This window comes from Triticum urartu, chromosome 2A (assembly GCF_056163025.1).
Source record: "Triticum urartu cultivar PI428250 chromosome 2A, HENAU_Tu73, whole genome shotgun sequence".
NCBI lineage: Eukaryota > Viridiplantae > Streptophyta > Magnoliopsida > Poales > Poaceae > Triticum > Triticum urartu.
Window position 1 is genome coordinate 482,602,988 of NC_141874.1, and position 18,152 is coordinate 482,621,139.

Below are 18,152 nucleotides of genomic sequence, written 5' to 3' on the forward strand. Positions count from 1 at the left end.
GACATTCACAGGAAGATTCTCCAACCACTTTTTCGACACACAGACTTTCTTCATAGATGGCCCATTCCTGCAGTTAGTACCAATATACCTGGCAAACACTTCACCATTCTGATTCTTAAACAGTTTATAGTTTGCATCAAAGGATTCATCAATAACAATGGGATTAGCACAAGTGAAGCCAGACAGGGTGGATGGATCCACTGAAGGTTCCTTTGCAGCAACCCATGTGGTTTGGGGGTACTGCTCATGTTTCCAGTAAGAGCCATCAGCATTCATTTTTCTTTCAAACCCAAGACCCTCTTTCCTAGGGTTTCGGTTCAGGATCTGCCTTTTGAGGACATCACATAGTGTCTGATGCCCTTTGAGACTTTTGTACATCCCTGTTTCAAGCAATGTCTTCAACCTAGCATTTTTCATCAGCAATAGCAGTGGTATCCTCAACAGAGGGGATAGTTACCACATCAACAGTTGAAGATATCGCAATAGTAGCAGCAGTAGAACATCCAGCAACAGAAGTAGCATTGTCACGCTTAGTGCATTTAAGACATGGTGGTTCAAATCCTTCCTGAGCGGAACTGATCTGTTTGGCGCAAAGTGACTCGTTATCCTTTTGAAGATCTTCATGAGCCGCTCTCAATTTCTCAAGATCTTGATTCCTTTGAAGATAATCATAGAAAAGCTTTTCATGAGTTGTTGAGAGCATTTCATGACGACTTTCAAGTTCCTCATACTTAACATGAAGATTTTTTATGTCTTCAATTAAGGATTGAGTTCGAGTCATTTCAGCGTCTAACAGGTCATCGCTTTTATCTAACAGTTTTGAATATGTTCCATAGCTTTCTGTTGTTCAGTTGCAATTTTAGCAAGTGTTTTGTAGCTGGGTTTGGAACCACAATCAGAGTCATCTTCACTGGATGTTTGATAGTGAGTAGTGTGTGTGTTTACCTTGGCACCGCGTGCCATGAAGCAGTAGGTGGGAGCGGAGTAGTCCTTGTCATTTGCATCGGCGTCGGTGATGAAGCCATTGTCTTCAGTGTTGAAGATGGACTTGGCAACGTATGCTGTAGCCAGACTTGCAACGCCAGAATCGGACTCCTCCTCAGACTCCACCTCCGCCTCCTCAGAAGCGGACTCCTCCTTTGAATCCATTTCCTTGCCAACGAACGCACGAGCCTTGCCAGATGAGCTCTTCTTGTGTGATGAAGACTTTGAGGAAGACTTGGAAGAAGACTTTGAGTATTTCTTCTTCTTCTTGTCGTCACAATCATACTCCTTGCTCTTCTTCTTCTTGTTGTTCTCATTGTCCCACTGCAGACACTCAGAGATGTAGTGGCCAGGTTTCTTGCACTTGTGGCATGTTCTCTTCTTGTAGTCATGAGCAGAAGCTTCATCATTCCTTGAGCTTGATCGTGAAGACTTTCTGAAGCCTTTCTTCTTGGTAAATTTTTGGAACTTCTTCACAAGCATAGCAAGCTCCTTTCCAATGTCTTCAGGATCATCAGAACTACTGTCAGATTCTTCTTCAGATGGGAGACAGCTTTTGCCTTCAGGGCACGAGTTCGCCCATAGTTGGGACCGTAGATGTCTCTTTTCTCAGAAAGCTGAAACTCATGTGTGTTGAGCCTTTCAAGTATGTCAGACGGATCGAGTGTCTTGAAGTCAGGACGTTCTTGAATCATCAGGGCTAGGGTGTCAAACGAGCTATCAAGTGATCTCAGGAGTGTCTTGACGACTTCATGCTTGGTGATCTCAGTAGCGCCAAGGGCTTGAAGTTCATTTGTGATGTCAGTGAGTCGATCAAAAGTGAGCTGAACATTCTCATTGTCGTTTCTCTTGAAGCGGGTGAAGAGGTTGCGAATGACACTGATTCTTTGATCTCTTTGAGTTGAGACGCCTTCGTTGACCTTGGAGAGCCAGTCCCAGACTACCTTAGATGTTTCCAGAGCACTCACATGGCCATACTGTCCTTTGGTCAGATGACCACAGATGATGTTCTTGGCAGTGGAGTCTAGTTGAATGAACTTCTTGACATCAGCAGCAGTGACACCTTCACTAGCCTTGGGAACGCCATTCTTGACGACATACCAGAGGTCGACATCAATGGATTCAAGATGCATGCGCATCTTATTCTTCCAGTAGGGATATTCAGTTCCATCGAAGACTGGGCACCCAGCAGAGACTTTGATTATCCCTGCAGTCGACATAGCTAAAACTCCAGGTGGTTAAACCGAACCACACAGACCAAGGGAGTACCTCGCTCTGATACCAATTGAAAGTGCTAGTGATCGACTAGAGGGGGGGTGAATAGGCGATTTTTAAGAAAGTCTTCAAAACATGGGAGTTTCGAAGACAAACGATAGAAATAAACCTATTACCGTGCAGTGGAAGGTAGACTACACTAAGCAAGCCATAGTCAAGTATTCAATGAAGTGAAAGCACAACGACTAATGGCAGCTAGGCAGTATAGATCAGATAGGAAGATAGTATGAAGCCAATCAGAACAAGCAGTCACTCAGTGAAGACAAAAGATAATGCAAACAGACAATGACTTCACAAGGACCAACTATAAATAAAGAGATGGGAAGGATAGAACCAGTGACTCGTTGAAGACAATGATTTGTTGGACCAGTTCCAGTTGCTGTGACAATTGTACGTCTGGTTAGGGAGGCTGAGATTCAACTCAGAAGACCGTGTCTTCACCATATTCCCCTTGAGCTAAGGACACCCAGTCCTCGCCCAATCACTCTGGTAAGTCTTCAAGGCAGACTTCCATACCTTCACAGACTTCGTTCACCGGCGATCCACAATGACTCTTGGATGCTCAGAACGCGACGCCTAACCGGCTGGAGGATTCACAGTCCTCAAGTGTAATAAGTCTTCAGATCACACAGACAGGAAGACTTAAGTGATGCCTAACACTCTTTGGCTCTGGGTGTTTAGGGCTTTATCCTTGCAAGGAATTCTCTCTCAAAGGCTTCGAGGTGGGTTGCTCTCAAACGACAAAAGCCGTACACTAACTCTGAGCAGCCAACCATTTATGGTTGTAGGGGGTGGGCTATTTATAGCCACTAGGAAACCCGACCTAATTTGTCCGAAATGACCCTGGGTCACTAAGGAACTGACACGTGTTCCAACGGTCAGATTTCAAACACACACGGCAACTTTACTTGGGCTACAAGCAAAGCTGACTTATCCAGCTCTGGATAAGATTTGCCCTCATTGTCTTCGCTCGAAGACATAGGATTTTGGTTAAGCATCACTTCAGTCATTCTGACTGGTTCTCTTGGACCCCACTTAATAGTACGGTGGTTCCTATGACTCAACGAAGAAGAAAAAAAGAACGACGAAACAACTAAGTCTTCGCGCTCCATAGTCTTCACACGATGTCTTCTCTTGTCATAGTCTTCAATGTGAATGTCTTCACATCCCACCTTTGACTTCAATGTCTTCATACATTTTTAGGGTCATCTCTGGTAGGAAAACCGAATCAATGAGGGACTTCTACCTGTGTTATCCTGCAATTCTCACAAACACATTAGTCCCTCAACCAGGTTTGTCGTCAATACTCCAAAACCAACTAGGGGTGGCACTAGATGCGCTTACAATAAATATAAAGTTTGGCATGCAACTAGTCCCTATTATGGCATTTCCATAGCCATTCCGAGATATATTGCCATGCAACTTTCCATCATTCCGTTCATCATGACACATTCATCATTGTCATATTGCTTAGCATGATCATGTAGTTGACATAGTAATTGTGGAAAGGCCACCGTTCATAATTCTTTCATACATGTCACTCATGGTTCATTGCATATCCCGGTACACCGCCGGAGGAATTCATATAGAGTCATCTTTGTTCTAGTATTGAGTTGTAATCATTGAGTTGTAAATAAATAGAAGTGTGATGATCATCATTATTAGAGCATTGTCCCAAGTGAGGGATAAAAAAGAGGCCATAAAAAAAGAGAAGGCCCAAAAAAAGAGAAAGGCCATAAAAAAGCAAAAGGCCCAAAAAATGAGAGAAAAAGAGAGAAGGGATAATGTTACTATCCTTTTACCACAATTATGCTTCAAAGTAGCACCATGATCTTCATAGTAGAGAGTCTCTCATGTTATCACTTTCATACACTAGTGGGAATATTTCATTATAGAACTTGGCTTGTATATTCCAACAATGGGCCTCCTCAAGTGCCCTAGGTCTTCGTGAGCAAGCAAGTTGGATGCACACCCACTAGTTTCTTTTGTTGAGCTTTCATACATTTATAGCTCTAGTGCATCTGTTGCATGGCAATCCCTACTCCTTGCATTAACATCAATCGGCGGGCATCTCCATAGCCCATTGATTAGCCTCGTTGATGTGAGACTTTCTCCTTTTTTCTCCACATAACCCCCCTCATTATATTCTATTCCACCCATAGTGCTATGTCCATGGCTCGCGCTCATATATTGCGTGAAAGTTTATAGGTTTGAGATTACTAAAGTATGAAACAATTGCTTGGCTTGTCATCGGGGTTGTGCATGATGAGAGCATTCTTGTGTGACGAAAATGAAACATGACTAAACTATATGATTTTGTAGGGATGAACTTTCTTTGGCCATGTCATTTTGAGAAGACATAATTGCTTAGTTAGTATGCTTGAAGTATTATCATTTTTATGTCAATATGAACTTTTGTCTTGAATCTTTCGGATCTGAATATTCATACCACAATTAAGAAGAATTACACTAAAATTATGCCAAGTAGCACTCCGCATCAAAAATTCTCTTTTTATCATTTACCTACTCGAGGACGAGCAGGAATTAAGCTTGGGGATGCTTGATACGTCTCCAACGTATCTATAATTTTTTATTGCTCCATGCTATATTATCTACTGTTTTGGACTATATTGGGCTTTATTTTCCACTTTTATATTATTTTTGGGACTAACCTATTAACCGGAGGCCCAGCCCAGAATTGTTGTTTTTTTGCCTATTTCAGTGTTTCGGAGAAACAGAATATCAAACGGAGTCCAAACGGAATGAAACCTTCGGAAACGTGATTTTCTCATCAGATAAGATCCAGGAGACTTGGACCCTCCGTCAAGAAAGCCACGAGGCGGTCACGAGGGTGGAGGGCGCCCCCCCTAGGGCGCGCCCCCCTGCCTCGTGGGCCCCTTGAAGCTCCACTAACGTACTTCTTCCTCCTATATATACCTACGTACCCCCAAACGATCGGGGACGGAGCCAAAAACCTAATTCCACCGCCGCAACTTTCTGTATCCATGAGATCCCATCTTGGGGCCTGTTCCGGAGCTCCGCCGGAAGGGGCATCGATCACGGAGGGCTTCTACATCATCATCCAAGCCCCTCCGATGAAGTGTGAGTAGTTTACTTCAGACCTACGGGTCCATATTTAGTAGCTAGATGGCTTATTCTCTCTTTTTGGATCTCAATACAATGTTCTCCCCCTCTCTTGTGGAGATCTATTCGATGTAATCTTCTTTTTGCGGTGTGTTTGTTGAGAACGATGAATTGTGGGTTTATGATCAAGTCTATCTACGAATAATATTTGAATCTTCTCTGAATTCTTTTATGTATGATTGGTTATCTTTGCAAGTCTCTTCGAATTATCAGTTTGGTTTGGCCTACTAGATTGGTTGTTCTTGCCATGGGAGAAGTGCTTAGCTTTGGGTTCGATCTTGTGGTGTCCTTTCCCAGTGACAGAAGGGGCAGCAAGGCATGTATTGTATTGTTGCCATCGAGGATAACAAGATGGGTTTTTTTATCATATTGCATGAAACTATCCCTCTACATCATGTCATCTTGCTGAAGGCGTTACTCTGTTTTTAACTTAATACTCTAGATGCATGCTGGATAGTGGTCGATGAGTGGAGTAATAGTAGTAGATGCTGGCAGGAGTCGGTCTACTTGTCTCGGACGTGATGCCTATATACATGATCATACCTAGATATTCTCATAACTATGCTCAATTCTGTCAATTGCTCAACAGTAATTTGTTCACCCACCGTAGAATACTTATGCTCTTGAGAGAAGCCACTAGTGAAACCTATGGCCCCCGGGTCTCTTTCTCAGCATATCAATCTCCATCACTTTATTATTGCTTTGCTTTTTACTTTGCATCTCTATACCAAAAATATTATTTATCATCTCTATCAGATCTCACTTTCGTAAGTGACCGTGAAGGGATTGACAACCCCTAAGCGCGTTGGTTGCGTTGAGCTACTGTTTTTGTGTAGGTACAAGGGACTCGCGCGTAGCCTCCTACTGGATTGATACCTTGGTTCTCAAAAACTGAGGGAAATACTTACGCTACTTTGCTGCACCATCCTCTCCTCTTCGGGGAAATCCAACGCAGTGCTCAAGAGGTAGCATTCTCCCTTCGCACACCTAGCTGAACAAAGCGAAGCGTAGGAGGCAAGAACAGGAGCCGGGTAACCCAACTATTGACCAAAGACACAATTTGAAACCGATGCATATATAGCAATATCCTAGAGTGTTTTTGCCGAATCTCTAAAGGTGTCCGGCGTTGCATTGCAAGACTTATGCTGGAAACACACAAATAGTTTAAAAGTGCCATAGGCTTGGAAAACCAAAAACTTCAGTAAAAGCATTACGCCCGAACTACGCCCGAACTAAATCAAGTCATTTGGTGCCAATCCGAAAATTGTTCTTATTTTTGTGCTTATGTCGTGCATTAATATGACACATCCGATCTCAATACTTCAAGCGGGTCAGCCTATGGCTGCAACCTCCTATCCCGAAGGCGGAGTACTGCTTGCTAGGCTAGTTTAGCGAACTAAACTCGAGCGGCATTACAGATAAAATAGGCTATCCGGCTATTGACCACACACTCGAATCGAGAAAGGAGTGGTAGAAAAAGACTTTGCAACGACTAGGAAGAAAACAATTATTATAGAACGGCTCGTACAAATTTAAGAGCCCCCAGTTTACTTGGGTAAAGGAAGTGCTTTAACAAATAAAGTTTTTAACAAACTGAGTTTTTTGTTTAACATAAATGAAAGTGCTAGTGATCGACTAGAGGGGGGTGAGTAGGCGATTTTTAAGAAAGTCTTCAAAACATGGGAGTTTCGAAGACAAACGATAGAAATAAACCTATTACCATGCAGCGGAAGGTAGACTACACTAAGCAAGCCATAGTCAAGTATTCAATGAAGTGAAAGCACAACGACTAATGGCAGCTAGGCAGTATAGATCAGATAGGAAGATAGTATGAAGCCAATCAGAACAAGCAGTCACTCAGTGAAGACAAAAGATAATGCAAACAGACAATGACTTCACAAGGACCAACTGTAAATAAAGAGATGGGAAGGATAGAACCAGTGACTCGTTGAAGACAATGATTTGTTGGACCAGTTCCAGTTGCTGTGACAACTGTACGTCTGGTTAGGGAGGCTGAGATTCAACTCAGAAGACCGTGTCTTCACCTTATTCCCCTTGAGCTAAGGACACCCAGTCCTCGCCCAATCACTCTGGTAAGTCTTCAAGGAAGACTTCCAAACCTTCACAGACTTCGTTCACTGGCGATCCACAATGTCTCTTGGATGCTCAGAACGCGACGCCTAACCGGCTGGAGGATTCACAGTCCTCAAGTGTAATAAGTCTTCAGATCACACAGACAGGGAGACTTAAGTGATGCCTAACACTCTTTGGCTCTGGGTGTTTAGGGCTTTATCCTCGCAAGGAATTCTCTCTTAAAGGCTTCGAGGTGGGTTGCTCTCAAACGACAAAAGCCGTACACTAACTCTGAGCAGCCAACCGTTTATGGTTGTAGGGGGTGGGCTATTTATAGCCACTAGGCAACCCGACCTGATTTGTCCGAAATGACCCTGGGTCACTAAGGAACTGACACGTGTTCCAACGGTCAGATTTCAAACACACACGTCAACTTTACTTGGGCTACAAGCAAAGCTGAGTTATCCAGCTCTGGATAAGATTTGCTCTCATTGTCTTCGCTCGAAGACATGGGATTTTGGTTAAGCATCACTTCAGTCATTCTGACTGGTTCTCTTGGACCCCACTTAACAGTACGGTGGTTCCTATGACTCAACGAAGAAGAAAAAAAGAACGACGAAACAACTAAGTCTTCGCGCTCCATAGTCTTCACACAATGTCTTCTCTTGTCATAGTCTTCAATGTGAATGTCTTCACATCCCACCTTTGACTTCAATGTCTTCATACATTTTTAGGGGTCATCTCTGGTAGGAAAACCGAATCAATGAGGGACTTCTACCTGTGTTATCCTGCAATTCTCACAAACACATTAGTCCCTCAACCAGGTTTGTCGTCAATACTCCAAAACCAACTAGGGGTGGCACTAGATGCACTTACAATAAATATAAAGTTTGGTCGAACCGAACGAGAATTAAAAAAACTGAGCGTGGAAGTGACTTAGCTGGTTAATGAGCTCAGTGTCTATGCGCAGGCCGAGCTTACGGCAGGACGAGGTCCCGGCCCCCAAGCCGGTCCCAAGGTGGCGGAGCAAAGAGCTCGGCATTCCAAAGTGGTGACATGGCACGACCAATGTGGCGAGGTGGAACCCCTAGTCCAACCGAGGTGACGGAGCTGGCCGGTAGTATGACGTTGAAGTCCCCGGCGTGGTTTAATGAAATGATGACGAAGCCATCGGTCCAGCCGAGGTGGCGGGGTATGTCGGTACGCCGAGGTGACAGCGCTGCCCAACACAGATCATTTACCTGTGCATAGAAAATAGTGCAAGCCAAAGATAATAGTAATAATAATAATAATAAATTTAAAAAAATGGTTGCATAATTAATAATTTATGCAAAGCGAGTAATAAAAGAAATATGGCTCGTGTGCCGAACACTCGATGAGGTAGAGCTCTCTCAGTGATGCTGAAATCCCCGAGGCAACCGAACATGTCGATACGGCAATTCGACCAACAAGGTGATCACGCGAGCCGATTTATGCCGATTGGGACGACGACATCGCCTTGTCGAAGTGACCTCGACGCAGTCAAAGTCGATTTACCTACACATGTAAAATAGTGCAGTCCAAAAAAATAATAATATAAATATATAAAAAAATCCTCGCATAATTAATTTACGCAAATTAATTTTTAAAGAGATGTGGCCTGGCGTCGAAGCCAATGTCTATGCGGGGTGTTGACGTGGCAAAGCCTGAATTCGCAGGGCGGTCCTAGTTCCCAATGTGGCATTTGCCGAATTGCAGACAGGAAAATGACCGAACCATCACCCAACCATCGTTAATGCAGCCAGCATTTGACAGTCCTGTGGACAGAGGTAGAACAAACCAGAGTAATATTCCTCAAGAAAAATAAGCCCATTCAAACAAAAAATTAGTAGGAATAATAGCACCTGGTTTATTTGTTGTAGCAATCCAACGAGACACACGCGGGCATTCATGGATTTGCATCTAGTAATAGTACTAGTGCCAGCTCTAGCTTCATGTTGTGTGCACGTGCTCGGCCGAGACGCGGCGAAGCGAAGCCCCCGGTCTAGCTAACGTGACGAAGCTGGTCGGCTGGTGACGCCGAAGTCTCCGGAGTAGGTTGATGAAGAGATGGCGAAGCTCCCGGTCCGGCCGAGGTGACGGAGCAGGTCGGTAAGGTGACGTTGCAGCCGTCGTGCCAGCCGAGGTGTTGAAGCGGTTCGGCATGGCAGACATCGGTTTGAAAAAGCTACGGCTCGGCCATGCCGACGCTGGTCATTACTTGTGACGCGGTCAATGCCGGATTGATGAAGTGACCGAGCGGCGATGTCGACACGCCTGACCCGTGCAATCCATGGGGCGATGGTGTTGGTGATGATTTAGCCTTCGCGATGCCAAACTCATGTCCTGCTTGCCGAGCTGATGATCCGATAAGGTTAGGCTCGGCTCAATGAAGCGACGATCTGTCTACTGCAGGTCGGCAGACGTGGAGCAAGGGCTAGTTTGACACTGGCACGACAGTGAAGATTACCTCCAAAAAGGAGCAAAATTTGTGAGCATGTATTCGGACACCACAATACCCTAGAAAGAGATTCTTCCAAAAAGGTTGTCTAATATCCCGTTCATGAAAAAATATGAACTCAGGTCGAATTCGTATTCGCGCAGAAAACAGATCCAAAAAGTGATGCACTAATCGAAAGTTTCCCGGAGTTTGAACGGTCAGATCAAGCTGAAATTTTGAGAGGTGGTAGATATGGAAATTCCGCAGAAGATGAATGGTTGGATTGTCCAAATAACCTTCAATCTATGCTCTAGAGACCACGCCCTAAACTCATCCAGATTCCTGTCTAGACTCGATAGGCCACCGGTATATCGTAGATTGCCGGAGATTCCTCCATCAGAAGGCGGCAAAATTTTACAGGGTCGTTGTATACTCAATTCCGCACAATTCCACTAAAGGGTTTGTCAAATCGACTCCCGAGGAGGTGGTGGCAGCGAAAACAAGTCTGGTGTACAGAAAAACTGTGCGATTGCATGAGGGCAATGTTGATGATGAGCCCCCGGGCTCCATGGACGACTTTTCCATGGTCTCGGTTGAGATTTGAGCTGATGATGATGAAAGTATCCGTCTGATCTTGATGATCTAACATGGAGCGCGGCCCTCGGTCCAGCCGAGCCGGTGAAAAAGATGCCGACATTGACCATAAAGCTCGGCTCCGATGCGTAGATCGTGTCGGAGACGATCCGAATTCTCATCACACCGTGGAGACTGCCAGTAGGCTCTCAATGAAAGAACCAATGTTGTTTCTATATCCGGCATATCTCGTGGTAGGGGTCCTAAGCTAGGCGTCTTGGAGCGGTGGTAACATGGACACAGGATTTTACCTAGGTTCGGGCCCTCTTGATGGAGGTAAAACCCTACGTCCTGCTTTTGATTGTATTCATATGGGGTATAGTACAGAGTAGATGTATCTACCACGAGATTGTTCTAATGAATATTAGATTATCTATTGACTAGGCTAGCCTCGGTTTATACAACACATCGGAGGCCTAGGGTTTAGAGGAGTCCTTGTCTTGGGCGCCAAGTCTTGTGGAATCCTCCTTGTATGCGACATGGGCTGCTCGAAGTGGCCCATAAGTGAACCGCCATGGGGGTCCTCGGCCCGATCCAGCTGGTCGGGAGACGACATGGTGAGTACCCCCTAGTCCAGGATACCGTCACTCGCCACTCCTGGTGGGGGCCGTGGTCGTCCCAGCGTCCTCCACTTTGACCTCCTCCGTGACCGTAGCCTCGATCCTTGCGCTCGGGGCGTTGACCGAGGAGCTCGTCGCAGATGGCCCTGAGCTCCTGACAATAATTGGTGTTGTGGCTGTGTACGTTGTGGAAGACGCAAAACGTCCGGCCGGCCTGGGATGACTCTAAGTGGTCGCAGCCACGCTTCATTTCTGGTTCAGCCGCGAACACGTCCGCCCCCTTGCGCTTCACATCCTTGGTCTTCACCTTCTTGTCCTCTAGGTCGGCCGCTGGGAGCTCGAGGAGGGAGAGGCGCCCTTCCTTAGCTCTCGCGCACTTGGTTGCCATGTTGAACATCTCCAGAGCCGTGCACATGTCCTCATGGATAGCGAGCTCCTCCTTCATCTTGACATCGCGGACACCATCGGAGAACGCCGAGACGATGGCCTCATCCGAGACCTTGGAGATCTTAAGGCGAATGTTGTTAAAGCGCTGGATATACTTCTACAGGGTTTCCCCTGGCTGTTGTTTGATGCGCCGCAGGTCACCCGAGGCAGGCGGGCGGTCGCGAGTGCCCTGGAAGTTGGCAACGAAACGCTCGCCGCATCTTGTCAAAGGAGGAGATCGATCCCGCAGGTATCTTCAAGAGCCACAAGCGCGCGCCATCCTTGAGGGCCATGGGAAACCAGTTCGCCATGACCTTCTCGAAGCTATTGGCCGCCTCGATGCTCAGCTCGTAGAGCTGTAGGAACTCAGCAGGGGCGGGGGTGCCGTCGTAGCGCGGAGGCAAGTTGGGCTTGAACTTGCCGGCCCTGACGATGCTGCGTAGCTTGGGAGTGAAGGCTCGGCAGCTCGCGTTGGTCACAAGAGCCCGTCGTGGAGGTGGCACCTGGTCTTGGCGTTCACGCGCCGCCACCGCGGGCGGCACGCGGTCTTGACGCGGTGGTGCAGGTGGCGCTGGAGCACCTTCTTGCGGCCGCGCGTCTTGGGCCGAGGGCGACATACTGACGAGGAGGTGGCGGAGGCGCTCCATGGGCTCTGTCGCCCGTAGCGGGCAGCGGGCGAGGCAGCAGAGGGACGGTGCAGGCGAGCCCCCATCCCGCTGACAAGCTCGGCAATGTGGTCCAGCCAGTCCTCATAGAAGTCATCGACGAGGCGGTAACGCAGGAGCTCGCGCGCCATGAGCAGCATAGCCTGCGCGTCAGCCGGCCCGCGACGAGCATGAGACGACGAGCCAGCCGGAGTCAGCGACGGGGTGGCGGTGCGTCCATCTCGCCGCACGGAGGGGTGCTATGATGAAGCTTGTTACTCGTGTCCCGCCGGGCCGGTGGCGGCGTTGGCGGCAGGTGATGGAGAACGACGGGGAGGCCCGCCGACAGGCGCCGTCTGGGTGACGCGAGCGGCGAGAGCGGATCGTCACTCGGCACGGGCTCGACAAGTATCAGCCATGGATGCGGTGGAGCGGCGGCAGGTCGACTAACGAAAGAGAGGCTCCGACGCACCCCTACCTGGCGTGCCAAATGTCGGATTTAGGGTTCCGCAGACCCTTGAGAGGTTCAAACACTGGGATGCATGCGAAGAACTCCCTCTTCCCAGCCTGCCTACTCGATGATTCCATGGCCTAGTGATGACCCACAAGTATAGGGGATCTATCATAGTCCTTTCGATAAGTAAGAGTGTCGAACCCAACGAGGAGCAGAAGGAAATGATAAGCGGTTTTCAGCAAGGTATTCTATGCAAGTACTGAAATAAGTGGTAACAGATAGTTTTGTGATAAGATAGGTTGTAACGAGCAACAAGTAACAAAAGTAAATAAAGTGCAGCAAGGTGGTCCAATCCTTTTGTAGCAAAGGACAAGCCGGAACAAACTCTTATAATAGGAAAAGCGCTCCCGAGGACACATGGGAATATCGTCAAGCTAGTTTTCATCATGTTCATATGATTCGCGTTCGATACTTTGATAATTTGATATGTGGGTGGACCGGTGCTTGGGTGCTGTTATTACTTGAACAAGCATCCCACTTATGATTAACCTCTATTGCAAGCATCCGCAACTACAACAAAAGTATTAAGGTAAACCTAACCATAGCATGAAACATATGGATCCAAATCAGCCCCTTATGAAGCAACGCATAAACTAGGGTTTAAGCTTCCGTCACTCTAGCAACCCATCATCTACTTATTACTTCCCAATGCCTTCCTCTAGGCCCAAATAATGGTGAAGTGTTATGTAGTCGACGTTCACATAACACCACTAGAGGCTAGACAACATACATCTTATCAAAATATCAAACGAATACCAAATTCACATGACTACTCATAGCAAGACTTCTCCCTTGTCCTCAGGAACGAACGTAATTACTCACAAAGCATATTCATGTTCATAATCAGAGGGGTAATAATATGCATATAGGATCTGAACATATGATCTTCCACCAAATAAACCAACTAGCATCAACTATAAGGAGTAATCAACACTACTAGCAACCTACTAGCACCAATCCCGGACTTTGAGACAAGAATTGGATACAAGAGATGAACTAGGGTTTGGAGATGAGATGGTGCTGCTGAAGATGTTGATGGAGATTGCCCTCTCCCGATGAGAGGAGCGTTGGTGATGACGATGGTGATGATTTCCCCCTCCCGGAGGGAAGTTTCCCCGGTAGAACAGCTCTGCCGGAGCTCTAGATTGGATCCGCCAAGGTTCCGCTTCGTGGCGGCGGAGTCTCGTCCCGAAAAGTTCCTCCTTATTTTTTTCTCATCGAAAGACCTCATATAGGAGAAGATGGGCGTCGGAGAGCCACCAGGGGGCCCACGAGGTAGGGGACTTTTGCAGTTGCGCAGAATAGGTCTCTAATATTTGCTCCTTTTCCAGACCAGAATTCCAGCTGCCGGCATTCTCCCTCCTTATGTAAACCTTGTAAAATAAGAGAGAATAGCCATAAGTATTGTGACATAAAGTGAAATAACAGTCCATAATGCGATAAATATCGATATAAAAGCATGATGCAAAATGGATGTATCACCTAGCTCGACGAACCCAAGAGACAAGAGACACAACCGTTTATCCTAGTTCGGGCCACCTTGCGGTGTAATACCCTACTCCAGCTTTGTGGTGGATTGCCTCAAGGGGCTGAGGATGAACTAGTACAGTGGTTGAACAGCCTCAGGAGGTGAGGTGTTCTTGAGCTCGATGAGCTGGTGGGTGAGAGGATGATCTGAATCTCATACCCGTCTATGATGGTGGCTAAGTCCTATTTATAGTGGCCTTGGTCCTCTTCCCAAATGTAAGGCGAGAAGGGATCCCACAACTGCCAAATTTGAAGCGAGACAACTAGTACAAGCTATCCTGACAAAAGTAGTCTTCGCCTGCAAAAGGCTCTGGTGGTGACGCTGTGGTGGGCTCCGCGATGACCTCCGTCATGCCGTCCTGGCGGTCTTGGTCTTGTTGCACCGATGAGGAAACCTTTGCTTGATTCCTCGCAACCGCGCGCCTGTGCTTGCCTCCTTAGCACCAAAGAGGAAACTGGTACACTGTGCCCATTGGCGCCCTCCTGGCCTTGGTCCTCATGCCTCACTTCATGTGAACCTCGCGAGGTGCTCCTTGCCATGATATCTCCGCTCCTCGGGAGCCAGCCTGGTGAGGCCGCCCCCAGGGAGGTCTTGGTGTCGTCCGCCTCGCGAGGGTTAGCTCCTCGCGAGGGTCTTGAATTGTTGTTGCTGAAGCTGGGACATACCAGGCCGCTGTTGGAGCCACGTCATGGGCCGCAGGCAGGCAAGTCTGGGTACCCCCGTTCCAAGGACGCCGACAATTTGAGCCATTTCTTCCTCTTGTAGCTCCCTCGGACCATCACTTGCAACGAATGGAGAGGGGTGGCTGAAGATCTGCCTACTCGTTGTCACCATCAATCTCCATGCATGAAGTTAGTTGCTTTTGAATTTGTGGACAGTGGAAGGAAGTTTCTGGCTGTGTAGAGAAAGTTAGCCCCACTTTCGTTGTTACAAATCATTTGTTAGATGTGATTCAGACACTATCATTGTGCTATGTTATTCTGAATGTGATTAAGACATTGTCACGGTTTCTACCTAGTATATAAAAATGTTGCCATCTCATCAGCGGTGCCCTGAGAGATTGTTTGGCACCGCTTCAGCAGTTTGTGCAACCAACTTTGCTCAACACATCCAAGCAACCAAGCAGTAAAATACTAATACTTTATGGCATGAAGGAACTGGGCATCGGAGCAAGGTGTTCCAGAGTTCGGTTTCCTGAATTTTTGCTCTGCCATCAGCTCGGCAGTGCAGGGCACCGGTGCCAAATGTAGCAACAGTTGTTTTGACACCGGTTTTGGCCTACATAGTGGAGGGCCTTAGTGCTATTAGTTCTATGTTACTAAATTTGTGCATGTACATACCTATTAGTATTAATTTGATGACATCCAAACATTGTTGTTGTGTTGTTGCAGTTATATTTAGCTTCCTCATAAAATGTACAATTTGTTACTTATAATACATGACTAATAACTTGTAGCGTTGTTGAAGTGAATTATAGCTTGTGATCTTCCTGAATTTGGTTGTTGTCTTAAGTAGCAATTAATTCATTTGCATATTGATCTTTTTGAGAAGATATGTCATAATTAACGTGTTTCTTCAATTTTTCAAAATATGTACATGGTGATTTTCTATGTTGCTAGAAACCCATTTTCCCTATGATTATAACTGATTTAGTTTTAAATATGATAGGATGAACGGAAGTGTTCTTGCCTGGAATGGGTTGATCAAGAGTGGCCACAGTCCTTGAAGATGTGCCTAGCAAATCTCTGGAGCATGTATGCAGAAGAGAACAGAGATAAGCTTAGAGAAAATGTCGTCAACGCTGAAGAATATTTTAAGATATGGAAAAAGAGGAAGATGAAGAATGAGCTCAGATATTATTAATTAGACTTTGCTAAGATGGTGTTTGCGAAGGAGGAGACACTTTCCTAGTTGGTCAAGACAAAACATGTTCTTATTGAACTGAAAACAGAGTTGGAGAAGACAAATTGGCTGATCATGCATCAGTCGATTAGGGAAATTAATATATTGTTCTAATATTGTGCTCAACATATTTTGTGCTTATGAAGGTGAACTAGCTATATGTTGTACTGTGCTGTTTTCACTTAGCTATCGTATTGTGATGTTAAAGTATATTTGTGTACCTGATATGAAAATGGCAAACAGCTGTTCGGTATGAAATGTGAATTTGCTTAATACTGGAAGTATTAATAGTAAATCTGCTAAATGAGTCATGGAACTTTACAAACGTTTCTAGCAGTAAAAGTGTGTGTGATGGATAGCCAATGTCAATCATCGAAAGGTGTGTGATATACTTGAATAACGCATACGGTTAACGGAGGCAGAGTATCTGTGATCATTACACGTGTCACATACTACGCTATACAGAAAACTGTGTGAGATGGCAAGACGATCTCCCACGACCTGTCCTATGAAAGCGTCTGCATTATCTCTCCCGATTGCACACGAACGAAAAATTATGTGTGATGTATATACGAGTGGAAACATTTTGTCTGCGATTCACTATGTGGGATGTACATACGGACATAAACGTTGTCTAGGATTCACTATGTGGGACGCACATACGAATGGAAATGTTTGTCTGTGATTCACCATGTGGGATGTACATATGATGGAAACGATTGGGCATGTATAATTGTATGTGATGGCTCGTCCGATCGCACACGAGCTCATTTTGCTACGCGCGTGTGACCAGAGGACCTATCGCCGACAGTTTCTGATTCGTGTAGGAAGTATCCCACATTGCACACGCACACAAGGCGACGGTTTAAAACTCTGTCGTGGAAAGGGGATAAAAACCGTTTGTATAGCACGTCTCTGCATCAGTGTAAATTTTATTACGAGATACGTTAACATGTGAGCTAAAAAATTGTGGACCTATTGATGATTTTTTCCTAGCTCACCTATGCTGCTTGGTCCAGGTCATTCAGCAATACACTAGACATAGCCAATCGGATGTGCTACATGTTGGATCGACGAATAGCTCATGTTGTGTTGCGTGTTTAGATGGAGACATATAAAATACATGTACATGTGGATTTTTCATATTTTGTTTGAAACTTTATAATCCAATTTATATTTTTACTTTTTCGTAAAAGGCCCATTTGGGTCCTGAGGTCCCAAACGCCTCTCTCATGGGTAAGCATTGAGAAAGTTAGGGACATTGGATTCCCAAGATTCGGACTTATAAATACTAAAACAGTGTTTTGTCAAGCAATTAATTAGACAACTACCATATTTGCTTCTCTACTGCAATGGACAAAACGATGCTAGCAAACTGCATGGCCATGAGAGAACACTCTGCAATGATTGGAACATTAGTTCTCATATAAGCATTTGAGTCAGAGATAGCCGCCAACGTCACCATACTGTCAGGCTCGATAATAAGTTTGACCCCTATGTAAACGACCTTGATATTATTTGATGAGTAAAGCTGTTATGATAATAAAAGAATTGAGAAATTGTTCCTTCTTTTGCTTACTTTAGATCTTCTCTCATCCTAGCTAAAAGGCTCTATGGAGTCATCTAAGATACTGTATCTATCACTTGAAATCACTGACACACATACACCATTATATAGTGTTGCTATTCATCATCCAAGATGCAGAATAAGTTATTCTTCACCCGAGGTAATCTTACCATCACTTCATAATTAAATTACATTTAAAATTCAAGTAGTTACATTCCTATTGATTCACTATGTAAAATTTTGCATAAGCAAAAAAATATAGGTCATAAGACAAGAAAATTTGTAGTTTATGTACATTGTACACTATATTTTTATGTATAATCCAAGAAAATTTGTAGTTTGCATAATGCAACCCACCCACCCCACTACCGTATCTTTCCCCAACTCCCCCGATCCACCTGCTGCCCACCACATCCTCCCGATCCACCGCCGCCACCTGCCCCG